The following is a 20,264-nucleotide window of genomic DNA, read 5'->3' as shown; positions in this document are numbered from 1 at the left end:
TTTGACTAGCGCAAAATATACCATGCATAATCACTTCTAGAGGAAAAAACTAGAAGAAATGGTCTTAGAATGGAGCATCTAAATATATACAAGAATATGTTGATGAAATAAGTTCTAAATCATATTACGTGAACAATTTGTAGTCTTAAAGAGTCTGATTTCTATTCGAATTTTTATTAAATATGGTGAAAAAAATTTACCAATTTTTTAAAGTATGACGACATGTTTAAAGAAGATGGTTTATTGTTTCTAACTTGTGGTAGAATTTTTTTTTTGTGGAGTGAATAGGAAAAAAAGGTCATGTTCTTTGTCACAACAATTTCATGATGAACAAAATACAGGCATTGAGCAAGGGAACAACAACTTCCATCTTTTTAATTGCTTTCATAAAAAAATGGAAAAATTTGATGTCAACCTTGAATGTCATGTCATTTTTTCAAGTTAATAATTTGGACTCTCAATTATTCTTAATTTTTGTGATGTCATCCCTTCCATGTGATCTTTCTTTGAAACCATTTCAATCTATTCCACTAAATAGGTAAAGAAAAAGAAACAATGCATGTCTATATTGTTTTTTCCCTTTCAATTAATCATATGCTTATAAATTGTTTGAAAGGTTTGAGGTTTGATTTTTTTTCCATAAATATTTAATCATTCCATTAGAATTAGTTATGTGAGTGTTAACTTTATCATTACCAATTATGTTCCTAATAAGGGACATCTACGGTGATACTTCATTAAAGACCTAGTAATCCATTTAGTCGACTATGATACAAATTTTTTGTATGGGCGAATAAATATCTCTAAAACCTTCATTGTCATATTTATTTATTCAAATAGTTTCACATACTTAAAATGTCCTTGTGTCCACTTTCTAGCACTTGTATTTTTCTTTAAAAAAATTGTTGGTATATTTAGTATCTTGTCAAATTAAGATCCTAACTTTTTTAAAGACTCATAATGTATATCCAAATTTTTAAATTTGTAATTCTTATGGGATTGGAAAATTATTTTAGATTTCCTCTCCTCTATCTATTAACTTTTTCCAACTATAAGTATATTGTATTCAATACATTCATATTTCATAAAATGCTTGATTACATAATCTTTCAAACATATAAGCAATGTTTATTTGTATGAGATGACTTCACTTTAATTGATCTATATGTTTTTTAGGATATGGTCATGTCTATGCATTGCAAGTATCTATTGGATGCATTTCATTATTTTTAAATACATCATGTGAATGTTCTACCATTTTACAAACAATTCAAGATCTTGTACATCATGTTATGTCATTTTTTGTACTCACGTTATTTTATAATGTGTTATACAGAGGTTTTTTGTGCATTTTTTATTTATGATTACAATCTTATTTATTTTCATGCACATTATTTCCTTTCTATGCACTCTTATTTAGTTTTTACTTTGTGCATAATTTAGTTATGTTTCTTTTCTTTATTGTGATACATTTTTTAAAATAGTTTGATATAAATCATAACTAGGTGGTATTATCAAACCACCCAATTATATGAGATGTACACACACATTACTGAAGGATTTGAACAATACAAATCCACAAAGCCCAAAGAATACCTGCATGTAAAAACTTGTCATAGAGAAGAAAAAGACAAGAGGAGGCAAGGGTTTTGCTCTGAAAATATGCAAATTGTATTCTCAAAAATGAAAAAGATATAAGATAATTACAAATGATCATCCTTATAGAATGATATTGAAACCCAAAAAGGGTAACCTAAAAGGTAAATTTTATTTAATAATTACTAAATAATTATTAAATGAGAATGCAAAATGTGCATAAAGTGAAATATTAAGAAGGGGGAAAAGGTAATATAATTTAATTTAATAAATTAAATTAAATTAACCTTTTTCTCTAACAATCACTTTATAAAAAATATTACTTGACAAATGACATTTTCCTTTAAAATATCCTTCAATTGTAGGGTGCTTCCCCATGTAATATATTGAAACATAAAATAAGACCAATTGCACAAGCTGAAAACATAAAGTATCTTATAACTCTTCGAGGAGATAAATATTATTTTGTAATTATAGAATAATAAGGGTCTTAAGACCATCTATCATATCAACCATATAAGAAAAAATGTGTTAAGTTTCAAATTATAAATGAGTGCATTAAATAAGTTTGACCCATGTATAGGACAAAGTAAAACAAAAAGAGTTTCCATAAGAATCAAGATTCAATACCATTTAAAAATAAATTAAAATTGAGTATATATTTAGGTTTGAATTTATAAACCAAAATCTAGACCTAGTGAAAAGGTCACCATTTTGATGTTTAAAATGACACCCATTCCATTTTATAGTAAAGCAAAATAGGTAAAATGGTTACTTATTTCTATTTACATCATTTTTTTTCTCTATTTTAGAATAGTTACATTCTTGGATAGGGTACACATTTGGTAAAACTTGAAATTTAAATCTAAATTTAAAAAAAAAAAAAAAATAGATGTGGGAACTCAAATTTTAACAATGGAGCTACAATTATGATGCCATGAAAACATGAGAAAAAATAGCTGCAAGAAATAATGAAATTTATTTTCATCTCTTCATGAAATTAAAATAGATTATAAATGATGATGTGTACTTGATCTTAAAAACAAGTATCAACAACTTCAAATTAGATCTTAAACCCTTCTTAAATAACCATCTAATGAAGCTTCTAGATCTTGATCAACGATTAGGATGCATCATTTTCATCACTTGACCTTCCCTTTTTTATGATTGGTTGATCGCATAACATAGGGATTAATGATCTAGAATTATAGGTGCAATTACCTCCATGATTCACTCTTCGATCATAAAAACACATTTTGGGCTTAGCAAATGGTTTACATAAGAGTTTGTGTCATTTTAAACTCATATACCAAAACTGTGTTTCTTGGCACATATAGCTCCTGGCATTTGACTCTGCTTGTTCTTTCATGTTGTCCCATAGCATGATCTTGACGCAACCAATATTGAATCTACCTTCTGAATTTCTCGATGCATGTTGCCCCCTGAATCACTTAACAACCACTGAAATGCTCATCACCTATGGATTTCTTAGAAACACTTATGTGCACTTGACAACTATAACTACCTTGACACATACTGAACTTATTCACTTCTTCTTTGTATAGCTCACCCTATATGATTTCTTGGTCATAGTGATGACTGACCAATATTTCATAATAAATGAGTAAGTATTTTGCACTAACTAACAATACTATGATTGCCTTTGGGGTCAACAATCTCCCCCTTTGGCAATAGTGGAAAAAACTCTTATTATTATTAGGTAAGTGCACAAAGATGGATCTCAATTCTGTGAAAGTCTGTGGATTGAGATCATGCCTAGAAATAGGCACCCATATTAGGCTCTGATACCCGATCCAAATTTCAAAAAATGGGCACCCATTTTTTAAATCAAGTGCCCGTTTTAAAAAAAAAATAATGAATTTTTCAAAAATGGGTACACATTTTTCAAAAACCAAGTACCCTTTTTTTTTTTTTTTAAATGGGTGCTCATTTTTTAAAAATTCAATTTTTTTATTTTTATTTTTTGGGATTTAAAATGCATTTTAAACGTTGAAAATACTTTTTCAAAATGGGTGCATGTTTCTTGCAACATGGGGTGGGATTTTTTTCTTCCGCCTTGGACTTCAATTCCAAATAGGCTTTGTGCGACCAAGCCTATGCCTTGACCTCTCAAGATTTGGCAAAGCCATTGAATTCACAAATTTAGGCCTTGCCATAATTTTTAGAGGGTCTTCCCAATCAATTTGTTTTATGAAACAAAAACTCATTAGAGTTCTCACTGTCCTAATTTCATAAATATAAATTTTATAGTTTAATAATTTTAATTACTATTTTTGCATTATTTTTTTAGTAAAGGTGGTATCTAAATGTAAAATAGCGAAGTTCACTAAAACTTTAATAATTTTTTTATTTTATTTTTTTTTCTTAAATTAATTTATATGTCATCAATCTACATACAATTCTTTTGAAGTTTTAAAAATTAAGAAAGAGAATTGAAATTTTGATCAAATTATGGTGTTCGTACACTAGAGGTTTTAAAATTTTCCTTTAGAGCCAATTAAAATTTAATAATAAAAAAATTATTCAATTAAAAATTAAAGAAAAATATTTTCATCAATATTTTGTGTGTTAGGTAACTTTGTTTAAAAGGATTTACAAAAATTCATTTATTTGTGTCAAATTATGGTGTTCATACACGAGTGTGGTATGGTTCTAAAATAGGCATTTTGAAAAAGTGATTTTTAAAGATCCATACCAAAAATAAAATCATATGGATACACAAATAAATTACATATTCAAAAAGTAGATTCTAAACACTACAATCTTTATTTCTAAAACAATTTTATATTCAATATCTAAATGCCTCAAATTTTGACATCAATTGAGAAGAAATTTCAAAAATAAGAAAAACACTTGTAGTTTTTGCCCAAAAGTTAGACCCAACTTCTTACACTTACCATGTCAATAATGCATTCATAACAAAACTTCAAAATTGTAACTCCCCCTATGGGTGTGCTTCATGCCTTTACTCGATAACTATATACATTGCTCTGCTCCTTGGTATACAAAATTTTGCCCTTGTATTTTGTTTCTCTATATAATATTTCCCCTTTTTTTGTCATAGTTGCCTCATGTTAACATTTAGCTGGGGACCAGGAACTATAGCAAACTTAGCCAAAATTGGGTGATGACATTTGACTACAAGAGACATTGTAGAATCCCAATTTATCTTGAGTGTCTCAAGAACTTGATGTTCAATCTCCAATCTCATGGATAAGTCCATCATATCATTTGCAATAGATAAATTATGATTGCTCTAAATCATATCCTTGGCTTTCTGCAAATGTCTTTGCATTTCCTCCAAATGAGGTGTCAACAAAGCTTGAATTGTTGTGAGCTTTGCCCTTATTTTACACTCCTCTTGTATCAATTTAGATTGTTTACCTTGTAAAAATCTTAATTTTTGAAAAAAGTGCTAAACTTGAACTTGCGTCCAAGGTCAATGTCTTTCCACTCTGCTAAAAAATCAACATTAATCTTTTCCATTTGATCTCTCTCTTTTTTTTTATATGATGGGACATGACATAGCTTCATAAACAATGTTTTACATTTTGCACTATCATTTCAAAATCATTTACAAGATTCAACATGTTTAACTACAATTTATATTGCAAATTTCTCCATCACCTTATTTTCAACTTTCCCCTCTAACCATTGCATTAGATTTTCCTTAATGTCAATGTCAGGATCAGTAACCTTCTCAACAATATTTACCAATTGATCAATAATAAGGGCCTTTTAATCCTAGTTATCAGTAACAAAAGATTCAAGAAATATATCTTCGATGTTATCTAATAATTGCCTATGTTAATGAGCTTTTTCTCATCTCTGCTTGCTTTACCTTTCTATCTAGCAAGTCACTTAATTCCTGCATTTGTTCGATGCTCAAATTTTTTGGATCCACAATAGGAATCACAATCTCTTCATCCAACATAATAGGTTTTCCTACCTTGGGGAGACTTCATCTTTTGTTTCTCACGATATTGGGGCCCATGGCACTCCATCAACATTTTGAATCACACTCTGTGATCCATTATCTTTTGTTTTCTCTGTTTCCAAATTCACTTCCTCAATTAAAGTATGGCGATACATAACATATATGTTATGCATATATATTTTACTACATAAAAATGCTACTTTTTGCATCCGGATAGACAACTCCCTTAAAGATGCCCATAAACTTTGAAGTCAAAATTGTCAATACTTATGACCTAATGTCCAAATAATTATGCACAAATGTTCCAATAATAGTGTACAATTAGACCAATTATAATAAAATTTACAAAAATAATAATTATCATTTAATAATAAGTATTTAATTATCATTTTTTTGGGTCGCCTTTAAGATTCCATAAAAAAAAATGAATGTCTATTACAATATCCTAAAAAATAATATTTTTTCCTCCTTAATTATATTTTTTAAATTGGAACACCTTTAAGATCCCATACACGAAAAAGTGAATGTTGATTAGAATATGATCGAAGACTAGTATTTCTCCCTCTTCCTCTCTCCCCTTATCCCTCTCATCAAATTGAAGCATTAAATTAGTTTCTAGTGAAATGAGTGGACAATTGCTGATCCCCTTATCCTTACGACGGACGCTCAGCGTAAAACGAGGGGCACGTTAATCTCCTTCAGTCTGTGTTGCCTTCTTTTTGTGGAATAGATTTCTCTGTGTAACTCTGTGATGGAGCAAGTATTTCCACCATATCATGTTTTTATAAGTCACAGGGGACCTGATGTCAAGAAAACTCTTGCAAGTCTCCTCTATCACCGTCTGGAATTGCACGGATTGAGGGTCTTTCTTGACAAACATGAATTACAAGCGGGAGATTCCTTAACCCCTGCAATTAAATCCGCCATTTCTAGTGCCTCTGTTCAGATTGCTATTTTCTCCAAAACATATGCACAATCCGCTTGGTGTCTGAATGAGCTGTTATGGATGCTTGATTCTCATAACCCTAGTAAGATCATCCCAATATTCTATGACATTCAACCTTCAGATCTTCGCCACGTGGAGAAGGGAGCATACGCCTCCGCGTTTCAGAAGCATAGAGGCAGAGTTACCAAAGAACAAGTTGATCGCTGGATAAGCGCTCTCAATGAAACCTCTCACAAATCTGGCGTGGTTCACAGTACAGAGACAGAGTAAGTATTTGCTAATCCTTTGGTAGAGTTATTTGCATGAGATTCTTGGTTACAACAAGTAATTGTAGAATTGTTTCAGTGATCTAGGAGAGCTTTTGGAAAAAATTGTGGAGACTGTATTAAAAGAGGTGAGAAGGGAAGTAGTGTATGTGGATAAATACCCGGAGGGACTTCGTGAAGCGGCAGAGGATTTCGAAAAGTGGCTTCAGAATAATCAAAGAGAAACAGCGAAGGTTGTGGGTATTGTCGGACTTGGTGGATCAGGAAAGTCAAGTCTAGCAACTCATCTCTACAACTCCAAGCGTTCTCAATTCTGGAGACGTTGTTTCTTGTCAGATGTAAGCAAATGCAATTTGCTCTCTCTGTTAAATACTTTGGTTAGGGATCTCCTGTTGGATCCAAAATCTTGTTTGGAGGACACGCGTAGAGGAAAGATCATGCTTCAAGATCGTCTACGAGGGAAAGATGTGTTGATTGTTTTTGAAGATATAGAAAACACGGAACAAATAGAGAATCTGTTATTTGTGAAAGATGTTGTTGGAAGTGGGAGTCTGATTTTGTTGACTTCTAGAGACCAATCTTTGTTCCTCAAGTATAATATACAAATTTACAATATCAAATTACTCTCAAGGCAAAAGATGCTAAAAAGCTATTCCATTGGCACGCCTTCGGCAGCTCTGGACCAGTAGACAATTTGCAAGTCATGGTGGAGGAGTTGGTCGGAATGTGTAGTGGTTTTCCTTTGGCTTTGAAAGTTTTAGCAGGGAAGCTCCAAAATGAACGGGATCCAAGGAAATGGAAGGAGGTACTGGAAAACCTTCGTGAGCAACTGCCGAGTAACTTATTAGATCGGATAGTGAAGAGCAGCTATGAATCTCTTGAAATGAGAGAGAGAGAGGCATTTTTAGACATTGCCCACTTCTTTATTGGAGAAGACGAAGATCTGGTGGAGAGAGTTTTGGATGGATTGAATGGTAGCGGCTCTCACTGCCTTCAGAGCCTCCGTCAAAAATGCCTCCTGGAGCCTGAAAGTGCGGACATGTTTCCGCCAATAAAAAGTGTAAGAATTACTCGCAATCCTTATATGGGTTTTGATCATCTTATATATCATTCTCTGGAAATGTAATGTACTGCCGTAATTGATTGTCAGGTTGATTTCGTAAGTTGGAAGATAGGAATTTCGAGCAGAGCGAAAACAAGTTTCAAAAGAATAAGAATGCACGATTTAGTGAGGGACTTCGCAGTACAAATCGGTAGACAGGAATCATCCCTTCGCCTTTGCCATAGAAAGGAAAGAGCGACCCCCCGACAAATTTCTAACGTAAGTTCTTATTTTAATCGTCAATTGATTTGTAACAAACATAAAGATCTTGACATCTCCATTTTTTTCTTTGTTTTCTTCAATAATAGTGTACAAATGTTCTAATAATAGTGTTCAAATAGACTAATTATAATAAAAATCAAAAAAATAACAGTTATCACTTAACAATAAGTATTTAATTATCATTTATGACACAGCTATAAGATTTTATACACAAAAAAGTGACAGTCTATTAGAATATGGTCAAAGATTAATCTTTTTTCCTCTTGAACCTTAATATTAAGTATTTAATTATCATTTTTTTGAGAACAGGTTTAAGAATCCATACACAAAAAAGTGAATGTTGATTAGAATATGCTCCAAGAATAGTATTTTTCCCTATTCTCCCTTCCCGGTCCCTCTCTCCCCCTTATCCACAAATTAAAATGCAGAAATCTATTTTCTCCAGATTTGTAATTTTTTTCTAATTTTTTTGTTATTTTTTACTACAAACTATACAGATTATAAAGATTAAATGCTGAAAAAACTATGATATATTTAATTTTTTTAAAATTGATCAACTGCATTAAGGAGGATAGCACCGTCGCATAAAATCAATCATAATAGCAGTATAAACGCACATACGTACCATGCACGGATCAAGGCGAAAAATTAGGGACCCGAATATTTGAAAAATATTAACTATGGCACTGCAGAGTAAGCAAACATTTTGAAGGTCATCTCAATAATATTTAAATTTGATGAAAGGTAAGTTGCGTAGATTGCGAGGCAAAGTAAATGCTGTCCTCCTCCTGCCGTAGTGAGGTCAAGATAAATCAAGAGCTGCAAGATATTTTGAGAAAATTCGTCACAAGAAAAGATTTGTGAGATTTGATTTATGTAGCTAACATTGTTTACACGACACGCCGATCTTATCGCTGATCTTATCAATGCTCAAAAGTCTGGCACGTTGTGGAAAATTGACAGAAGAAAACAATCAACACAGAAAAGTCTGACTGGTATTGTAAGAATAAATCTCTGACTTGAATCTTTCCATTAAGACAAAATTGAAGACAAACTCGTTACATATTTTAGAGTGAACTTACTTGAAAGGCCGATCTTGTCACAACTTCTGTAGAGAAAAAATAATAATTAAAAGAAAGAAGCAACTTTATTAAGATGACTCTTTCTTATCTTTGCTGGAGTCAAAATAAGCTGTTGATAGAATGAAAATACCGTGGGCATCTTTGAAAATTAAACTATTAATTGTCAAGATTGTAATTAATATTGGTCATTGACCTGTTGACAGAACGCTCTTAAGAGGAGCACGCCCACAGATTAAGTGCAATACCCACATTTCAAAATGGATATACCATTATGCAAGCTCTGTATTGTTTTTACTGTCTTCTTTTGTTCATGATGATATTCGTTGATGTTCATAGAGGTGAAGCACTAGGACTTCGCTTCTATGAACATCACCTATATTCAATTTGTGCTAAGTGTTCCATTTATTCTCATAAGAGATGGATTCATTGTGAATCACTACTCATGATATATGAGTCAATGAATTTGACTCAAAAACTACACAGTGAAATACCGATAGAAATATCATAATTATTAATAATGATTAAAATTTTAATTCATTATAATCGAACTAAATTATTAATATTTAAATTCTAACAACTAGTGTTTAATAAGATTCCCTTAAAAATCATAATTTAACTCAATTAATTTACAAATTCTACTAAAGTTATCATAAGTTAACTATAGATTAAATAAATTATATTCTAATATAATACAATCTAACTTAACTAAATTTTCAACAAATTAACTTTACACTAACTATATAAACTAGTAGTTCCAAGCTTTTGTGCTTGCAACGATTAGTCGATAGGTTTTTAGTAATATTTTTTAAAACTATAATTTAATGTCCATAAATTAAATTAAAATTAATTTTCAATTTAAGTAAAATAAAATTTAATTCTTTTAATAAACTAAATAAATATTATTTATTTATTTAATTTATCATATACTTATAAACTATCATCTAAAAAATAGCACGCATAAAGTGAATACTAAAAAATAAACTAAAATAATTATAAAAACTAAAAACTAAACTATCTTAAAAGACTATCAGCTTAAATATAAATTAAAAAAATCTCCATCAAAAAAATTATTAGGAAAAATTAATATGAGAGATATAAAAATATATTTAAAAAATAGCAACTGCTACCACAATATCCTATTAACTAAACTAATTTTAAAAAATAAATTAATTTAATTTAAAAACTAAAACTTCAATCAATTTTCAAAATCAAAAGTTAAATTAAAGTAAGAAAAATGCGAGTTAAAAGTGGAGATAACAACTAATTAAGTTTTTAAGAAAGAAAAAAAAATAGTTAACATTGTGGATGATAGCTAATTAAATTAATAAATAGAAAAGTAAGAGTCAAAAGTGGAATGAAATAAAAATCGGTTGGAAAATTATTAACGACAAGGGCTCACAATTTACCAATTAAAAGCTGACAATTTTTCAGTCCAAAAAGTAATTTTACATAAACAAAGTTCCCACATATAGCCTATCGGCTAAAAAATGTTAATTTAACTAAACTAGTATAGATATCTTAAACAAATCTATCTAAAGAAATGTTGATAGATATCCATTATAAAATGATTAAAATTTAATTTACTATATTAGAAATATTTATATTTATATTTCTATGTATCTTCATTCTTTTTTGGAATTTAATTTTTTTTAAATGATTATTTATATCTACAAAGTTTATAATTTTAGAAAATATTTTAAATGGAATGTTTATTAATTATTTTTAAAATATAATTTGTTTATAATATATATTAGGATTTTGACATGTAAATGGTTGTAAAAATTAACCTAGAAATATAAATGTTAACATTAACACGTTTACAACATCCCACTCCACCCCATTTCTGCCATTGTAGAATGCCTATTGACATTAATTAGAATATAAATTAATTAAATAATACTAAAATAATAAACATATTTTCAAACATTTAATAATCCTAAGTCACTTTTAATAATAACTAAATTTGAATTTGAATTTATTTTAATTTTCTTTTAAACTAAATTTAAAATAATAATATAAATTAAAGCTAATTTTAAACATTTAATAATAATTAAAAATTTAATAACTTCTTTTAAATAATTAATCAACCCCCAAAAAGGGGTCACGATCTTGGTAGCCACACTACCAAAGGTAGCTGTGGGTTGTCAAATGTCCTAAAATAAATAAGAGTAGATATAAATAAATGTTTGAAAAAATATTGTGTAATACTCACACGAGATTGGAAATCATCCATATAGTTTACCTTTGTACTAAACTCAAACAAGTTTCTAGAGAAACACATGTTTCTATTGTAAAAATATTTTTTAGATACTTGAGAGGCATTGAAGACTATGGATTATGAAATCTGTAGAAATATCATTACAATTTGATTGTGTACTTTGATGTAGATTGGGCAAGTTGTGTGGATGACATGAAAAGTACAAGTGGGCTTGTATTTCTCCTTGAACCCTAGTTGGTTTCTTAGTCAATTAAGAAATAGGACCCAATATCTTTATATACCATAAAAGTTTAAAATATTATTGTACCATCTTGTTGCACATGGTTATTATAAATTAAACAAATATTGAAGGATATTGGAATGTTATTGCACCTCCTTTTCAAAACTAGATACATGTAGAGATGTATTAGTCTAGTGAGTTAGTCTAGCTCCGTTTAGACAAAGCTAAGAATAGTTGTGGGTTCATATGTATTCTTTATGGGGGTTTGAGTAGAATGAGAAGGTGCAATTGAGTCTTACATTTACCATTAATTTCAAAGGAAGATAAACTTAGGTGTAAAAGGGTTATTATTGGAAAAGAATGAGGTATGAGAAAGTTTCTATTGTCAATATATTTTTATCAATGGCAACCTGTGATATGTTTTGTAGGTTTGAGTAGAAGTAGAAGATGGATGAGTTATTGATGTTTTCATTTTTGTGAACATGTTTATGTTGTTATTAGTGATTAATTTTTATGTATGTGATCTTATGTTTTATGTGTACTAGAATTGAAAGTTATGCTCCTCACTTTTTCTATACTACAAATTTATTTCACACAAATCAAATATGTATCAAATATGTTGTTCAGTAGTGTTTAGAGGCATTTGATTTGGGATTTTGGGCTTCAAATCACAATTCAAAGGAATTAGTTGTTACCAATATGAAATAATGTTTGATTGAGTTTACTATGAGAAATGTGTACTTTACATTTCTTTGATAGTTGGTTTCCGATATCATAGTTTTGACTTTACGTTTATATTATTTTTTCTTTGTTTAGTTCAGATGATACAATATTTTGTGCTTTTAAGGTGTGTGTTCAATGTTTCATGATGTCTACTCTAAGTTTGGCTCTCTTTGGATGCTTACACTTCTATTTAAAATGATGGTGTGAATGTATATTGAAGAGTAAGATACAAGTAGTATTTTTTGGGTCCTAGTTAAGATGCGATGCAGCCCATTTTCCATTCTTTTACTCTACGAGAATGCTTAAATACCAATCTAGTTTGGATTATGTTCAATTAAGATGTTCAAATGAACTTGGAAGATTTCACAAATGTAGGATGGTATAAATAAAAGATGAATTGTTAAGGGAGTTTATGATGAGGATTTACAACTTGAAAGACTCCATGGTTGCATAGATATGACTAATTCTGAACTGTTGTGTCATGTACTGTGAACTTTCATGTGTTAGCTACTAGAAGTAGTGAGCGGAAGATATCTTAAAATCTTTCAATCAAGTTGAAGAGGTGAAACAGCATTGATCATTTCTCTTTTATTCATCTTTATTTGGATGACGAATTCTCTATTAGTGAGTCTGTTTCCATGTACATATTTTTATTTTATTTTAAAAATTGTCTTAATCAATGTCACCCTTATAAATATTTATATATTTGAATTAGTAGTTTCCCTTAACATAGGGTTTCACAATATGTAAAGTGTATTATAGTTCTTGACTTTTACATATTGCTTTCATGTATACTTTATTCTTGTATAACAAATTAAAATAGGATTTTGTGGATCTCATTCACCAAAATATTTATAAGTTTTATGGATAACTTATTCAGTCCACCATCTCTACCTGAGTTGTCGTGTGCATTTAATAGAGGCAGCTTCTTAATTAGCTGTTAGTACCTTGTTTAGAAGACCTGCATCTTTTGCAAACTTATAATGCATTTGTTTCCAAAGTATTTTTAAAAATATATCTATATTCATGATAAATTACTAAATTAATGTTTTACTATGTTGATGCTTCTGTGTGATAAGTTCAATATAAGAGGAATTCGTGGAGATGTCCCAGATCCTCTAATAGGGAGCAAAGATTTATTCTGGTTGCTATCATATTCGCAAAGTCAAAATATATGCGGGTTAAAACTTCTGGCGATTGAAAGCTCTACTCTTGAGCGATTCAATGGTATGTCCGGAGATTTGATATGGTTCCGCCTGCATCAATCCAAGGGCACTTCAACTCCTTCAATTCCTCCTACTCTGCTGCTCACAAACTTAAGAGTGTTGGAAGTTCATGGTGTCACCCTTCGAGATTTATACAAATTGTTTTATGATCGTGAGGTATGGACATCCTTCATTCCTCGACCCAGCTTTTCAACTTCATCGGAGTTTTTTCTATTTTGTAGGTGTAAATACTAGTAATGATCAAAACAATATTTGCAGCCTCCTTCGCAGATTCTTCAACAGCTGGTTTTCGAAAGAAAGCTTCAACCTCAAAGCCATCATATTCTTTGCGACGTCATATTCCTTCAACTTGTGGGCAGTGGTTTTAGGCGTGGTTAGAAATGTTGGATTTCAAGGGCTTGGGCAAGATTGTTTTGCAAAATATTGCGGGCCTGAAAACACTCCCAATCAAGTTCAAAGAAATAAGAAACTTGAGACATGTAGATCTTTGTGGTTGTAGCGATTTGAAGGTTTTGCCAGATTCTTTTACTAAAGAATTATCTCAACTTCAATATTTAGCACTGAGAGATTGCAGGAAGCTCGTCCTCCGAAATCTGGGGAAAATATCCACACTGGAGTACATCGACTGTGAAGGTTGCTCCATGCTCAAAAAATTACCCAGGGGAACAAAGGCTCAAAAGTTGTTAAAGTACTTAAATGTGCTTCGTACTCAACTCACAAAATTGCCTCGGGATTTCCAACAGCTGGAAAATCTGGAAGAATTGCATATTGGGAGCCCATATTTGAGAGAGATTAGTAGGTTACCATGCAGTTTGATAACGCCGAACCTCCTCAACTGTTCAAGTTTAAGAATACTGGCGGGCCTCGCTACTCTAGTGGGACTTAAACTTCTTCATATAGGAATAGAAAATTAGAATAGAAAAATGGAATGAGAATGGAAATGAGGAATGGGAATAGAAATAGGCAATTCCAATCATGTTTGGTGCACTTGGAATTCGACTAGGAATATGTTAATCTATTGTTTGGTTGTACAAAAATAGAATAGGAATAAGGTTAAGTTTTGTATTTTTAAAAACATTTTTCCTAAAAAAAATTTAATTTTTTTTTTTTTTAGTTAATTCATTTTCATTTTCATTTAATTAAACAAATAGATATAATTTAAAAAAATGTTATTAAAAAAAATTTTAACAAAAAAATTTCAAAAAGTAAAAGTTAAAAAAAAAATTCAAAAAAAAAACAAAATTCAAAAAAAAAAAATTTCAAAAAAAAAAAATTTTTTTAAAAAAATTAAAAATATTTTTTAATGGAAAATCGAAATGGGAATGGAAATGGCCTATTCCAATAACAGATATTTTTTGGCATAGACATATGCTCATTTTAGGGGCAAAATTGGAATATGTCTTCCTATTCCCAATTCTGATTGAGCTTACCAAACAACAAATATAAAACATATTCTAATTTCGTTTCCCTATTCCACTCATATTCCAGCAACCAAACGGGGCCTTAATCTGGATGGTCTCAAGTTAATGGAAGTACTTAAGGCCGACAAGTGTTCGAAATTGTAGAGCATTCAGGGCCGGCTGGAGCAGTTGCAAAACTTGTCTTATCTTCAGATCTCGCTCGCTAGTTTGCCCAGATCTACTTGCACTGACATTTTGGTGAGTCGTAGATGTCAAAACTTATTCATTAATTCTAAAACAGATTTATTTGTCTTTAATAACTATAAGAATGAATTGATTGATGAGCGTAAGGGGTTTTATAATGAATGGTTAATAAGATACAGTACTTGATGAAGGTTTTGAAAATGGGGTTGCAAGAAGAGTGGGTTAACCTTTGAGGGTACTCCATTGGAATGGATGACCTCCCAGAAAGTCCCAGCGCTTCACCTCTATGATCATTTGCATGAGTTTTCAAGTCAAACTCATTGACTCATGTTTCATGATTAGCGATTCACACCGAATCCATCTCTCATTAGAATAGATGGAACACTTAGCACTCATTGAATTTTGTGACAAAATAAATCACAACCTTTAATAATTTCGCTCGGCACAAGAAAGCACCGAGTGACAGTTCGCTAGGCACACAAAGGATGCCAACTGACAGAGAATAGGTGTCGAGTGAGCTCGGTGCATGAAGGAGTTGAGTAGCTCAGTACAAAGGGCAACTCGGCACAGAGTATGCTGAGTGAGCTCAGCAGTATAGATGCCAAGTGAACTTGATCACCGTTGCAAGGTGGAGCTCGGCAACAAAGGATATCGAGTGAGCTCGGTAAGAATAGCAGAGAGACAACTCGGTTAAAGACTAAACTAAGTGGACTATTTTATAGGCTTATAGCCTAGATATTTCCACCATTAAAATGCAAAGAGTCGAAGGATGAAGCTTTCAAATATGAAATAATCAAATGCAAAATGCCATGCAATGACGAATAGAAGAATGGGACAACAAGGATGTGTATGCCTGCTTGTTTGCTTGCTTTCTATTGAACTAACTTGAAACTATTACAAAATCTGGGAGCATTCAGTTTCAACCAGAAAACCTTAGAAATCTTCAAACTGATAAAACTTTAAACTTTAAACTTACAAAACTAATGGCTACATACAACAATGCATGGAACAATCACTACTTCACAAGACAAATCAAAAATGAACTTACAAAATAACAAAAGGATCCAATACATGCAACTGCAAACACAAAACTGAAACTTCCTTCTGTCTTCTGAACTCTGACTTAATCTGTTGATCGTCTTCCTTCTCTACTCTGTGCTCTACTCTATTATGCTTTCTTCAACTCTCTTCTGCTTACTAAATGAATCAAATTCATTCCTTTTGTCTCTTGGCATAAATGTTTTCCCTCTCATTTTCAAATTTGAACTCACAACCCAAGTTGAATGCTATCAGGTGGGTAGGTGGACATTTGACTCCAAAGGCAACTGACTTACTGCATTAATTTTTGATAAGATGATGTTCACAGAAGCACCGGGACTTCTCAGGAGGCCACCCATCTCAGTACTACTCTAGCTTGAAACTACTCAACTACGGTGTACTCTCCATGGTTAACCCACTAAGGAAGAAATAAGCTTGGAAAAATAAGTGAACTTTGACTATTTAACACTTTTAGTCTAAGATTCAAATCTTAATGTGTGATATTTTGACTCAAATACTATAAATTAAATCCTGATAACAATATCACAGTAACCTAATAGTATTTTTTTTTTGACACTGCCAATTTTGCAGACTTGTGCTCCCAGTATATCAACTGCTGTCCTTTTCGAATCATCTATGAACACGAAGAAAGTAGATGAACTGGTCAGTTATATTCTATTTACTCCTGCATTTGCATATCTATTGAACGAAATTGGATAAAATTGACCAGCGCGTTTCCTTTAAATGTACGCAGGACGGAGTTGCTGGCAGATTCGAGGGTGTTAAATTGTGGAGGATTTTAAAGAGCGCTGAGTTGGAGGGTTATCAGAAGCCGAAAGGCACCATTTTTCTATACCTAATAACGCATCTATATTGCAACACTAAAGTGACATTTTTTGGTCATGTTTACGCCATCCAGTCCTCTGCATTTAGGTATACTGTACATATACTCATGTGGACCCAAGATTCAGAAGTCTTCAAAGAGTTTGCATCCTCTACTGATAAGGCACAAGATCTTAACTGGTTTAAAAAGTCAATAAAAAAAGGGTGGATAGTAGAAGCCCAAGATTCACAGGTTGGTAAGCACTTCATAAACTCTCTTCTCCGTGAGGGCTACATATGAGCAACAAAATAGATTTTATCCATTGTATGAAAGATGAGGCGAAGGGAATAATTTAAGGGAGACACGCTTTAAAATATTTGAAGCATTGTATTAAAAACAATTATTTTCAACTTCTCTTCATTTCTTTAAACCTTATCAAGACATTCAGTAGACATGGATAAAGATGTTACATTCGATTTTAAAAGTCTGCTTCGTTCAATAATATAAAACTTATGTCAAATCTTTAAGGGTTAACCCATGTGTTGGACATAATTCTTTTATTATAGTATTTTACAATTTAGAATATGTGACTTTTAAAATTCTTAGAATATGAGTTCTTTCAAATAGTAGGTATAAAATATGATTTAAAATATATATATTAATTTAATATAATAAAGAGCGTATTATAAAAAGAACAAGTTTAAAATAGGTAAATGCCAGAAGAGGAACAAATTAATTTATGAAAATTAAATAGATTAGTTAGAGACAAAATATCATGATTGAGAAGATTATTTTTTCTCTAAGAGTACAAGAACATGCTCTTCTATAATGATATTAAACATTGAAAAAAGAGACATTTTATCAAAAAAAATCAGCCAAAGCCCACACTTTGGATAATCTTATATAAAGCCTACAATTGCTGCTATGTTTCTCCATGAAGACTTTAGAAGGATTTGACTAGTGCAAAATATACCATGCATAATCACTTCTAGAAGAAAAAACTAGAAGAAATGGTCTTAGAATGGAGCATCTAAATATATACAAGAATATGTTGATGAAATAAGTTCTAAATCATATTATGTGAACAATTTGTAGTCTTAAAGAGTTTGATTTCTATTTGAATTTTTATTAAATATGGTGATAAAAAATTTACCAATTTTTTTAAGTATGACGACATGTCCAAAGAAGATGGTTTATTGTTTCTAAGTTGTGGTAGAATTTTTTATGTGTGGAGTGAATAGGGAAAAAAGGTCATGTGCTTTGTCACAACAATTTCATAATGAATAAAATACAAGCATTAAGCAAGGGAACAACAACTTCCATCTTTTTAATTGTTTTCATGAAAAATTGGAAAATTTTGATGTGAACCTTGAATGTCATGTCATTTTTTCAAGTTAATAATTTGGACTCTCAATTATTCTTAATTTTTGTAATGCAATCCCTTCCATGTGATCTTTCTTTGAAACCATTTCAATCTATTCCACTAAATAGATAAAGAAAAAGAAACAATGCATGTCTATATTATTTTTTTCCCTTTCAATTAACCATATGCTTATAAATTGTTTGAAAGGTTTGAGGTTTGATTTTTTTTCCATAAATATTTAATCATTCCACTAGAATTAGTTATGTGAGTGTTAACTTTATCATTAGTAATTATTTCCCTAATAAGAGACATCTACGGTGATACTTCATTAAAGACCTAGTAATCCATTTAGTGAGCCATGACACAAATCTGTTGTATGGGCGAATAAATATCTCTAAAACATTCTTTGTCAAATTTATTTATTCTAATATTTTCATGTATTTAAAATGTATTTGTGTCCACTTTCTAGCACTTGTATTTTTCTTTTAAAAAATTGTTGGTATATTTAGTATCTTGTCAAATTAAGATCCTAACTTTTTTAAAAGACTAATAATGTATGTCCAAATTTTTAAATTTGTAATACTTATGGGATTGGAAAATTATTTTAGATTTCCTCTCTTCTATCTATTAAATTTTTCCAACTATAAGTATATTGTATTCAATACATTCATATTTCATAAAATGCTTGATTATATTGTCTTTCAAACATATAAGCAATGTTTATTTGTATGAGATGACTTCACTTTAATTGATCTATATGTTTTTTAGGATATGGTCATGTCTATGCATTGCAAGTATCTATTGGATGCATTTCATTATTTTTAAATACATCATGTAAATGTTCTACCATTTTACAAACAATTCAAGATCTTGTACATCATGTTATGCCATTTTTTGTACTAACATTATTTTATAATGTGTTATAGAGAGGTTTTTTGTGCATTTTTTATTTATGATCACAATCTTATTTATTTTCATGAACATTTTTTATTTTCTACACACTCTTATTTAGTTTTTACTTTGTGCATAATTTAGTTATGTTTCTTTTCTTTATTGTGATACATTTTTAAAAATAGTTTGATACAAATCATAACTAGGTGGTCTTATCAAACCACCCAATTATATGAGATGTACACATACATCACTGAAGGATTTGAACAATACAAATCCACAAAGCTCAAAGAATACCTGCATGTATTATAGGTGCAATTACCTCCATGATTCACTCTTCGATCATAAAAACACATTTTTAGCTCAGCAAACAATTTACATAAGAGTTTGTGTCATTTTAAACTCATATACCAAAACTGTATTTCTCTACACATATAGCTCCTGGCAACTGACTCTACTTGTTCTTTCATGTTGTCCCATAGCATGATCTTGACTCAACCAATACTAAATCTACCTTCTAAATTTCTAGATGGATGGTGCCTCTTGAATCAATCGACAACCATTGAAATGCTCGTCACATATGGATTTCTTAGAAACACTTATGTGCACTTGACAACTATAACTACCTTGACAAATACTGAACTTATTCACTTCTTCTTTGTATAGCTTGCCCTATATGATTTCTTGGTCATAGTGATGACTGACCAATATTTCATAGTAAATGACTAAGTATTTTGCAATAATTGACAATATTATGATTGCCTTTGGGGTCAACAATCTCCCCCTTTGGCAATAGTGGAAAAAACACTTATTATTATCAAGTAAGTGCACAAAGATGGGTCTCAATTATGTAGAAGTCTATGGATTGAGATCATGCCTAGAAACAAGCACCCATATTAGGCTTCGATACCCAATCCGAATTTCAAAAAATGGGTACCCATTTTTTTAAATCAGAGGCTCGTTTTTGAAAAAAAAATTAAAAATGA

The 20,264-nt window shown here is 30.8% G+C and overlaps 1 pseudogene across 1 annotated transcript; it reads left to right on the top strand.

Annotated features, from left to right (window-relative positions):
* The first annotated feature begins 6,289 nt into the window (after positions 1 to 6,289).
* Positions 6,290 to 17,400, top strand: LOC149555017 (TMV resistance protein N-like; annotated as a pseudogene). The gene is made up of 8 exons (XR_016364459.1): positions 6,290 to 6,766; positions 6,846 to 7,826; positions 7,917 to 8,087; positions 13,413 to 13,715; positions 13,781 to 14,464; positions 15,125 to 15,217; positions 16,760 to 16,864; positions 16,956 to 17,400. The product of XR_016364459.1 is annotated as a TMV resistance protein N-like (transcript).
* Positions 17,401 to 20,264: the final 2,864 nt, after the last annotated feature.

Source organism: Cupressus sempervirens, chromosome 5 (assembly GCF_028749045.1).
Source record: "Cupressus sempervirens isolate cs-2001-9-10 chromosome 5, ASM2874904v1, whole genome shotgun sequence".
NCBI lineage: Eukaryota > Viridiplantae > Streptophyta > Pinopsida > Cupressales > Cupressaceae > Cupressus > Cupressus sempervirens.
The sequence above is the reverse complement of the archived record's forward strand: the minus strand, read 5'-3'. Positions and strand labels throughout refer to the sequence as shown.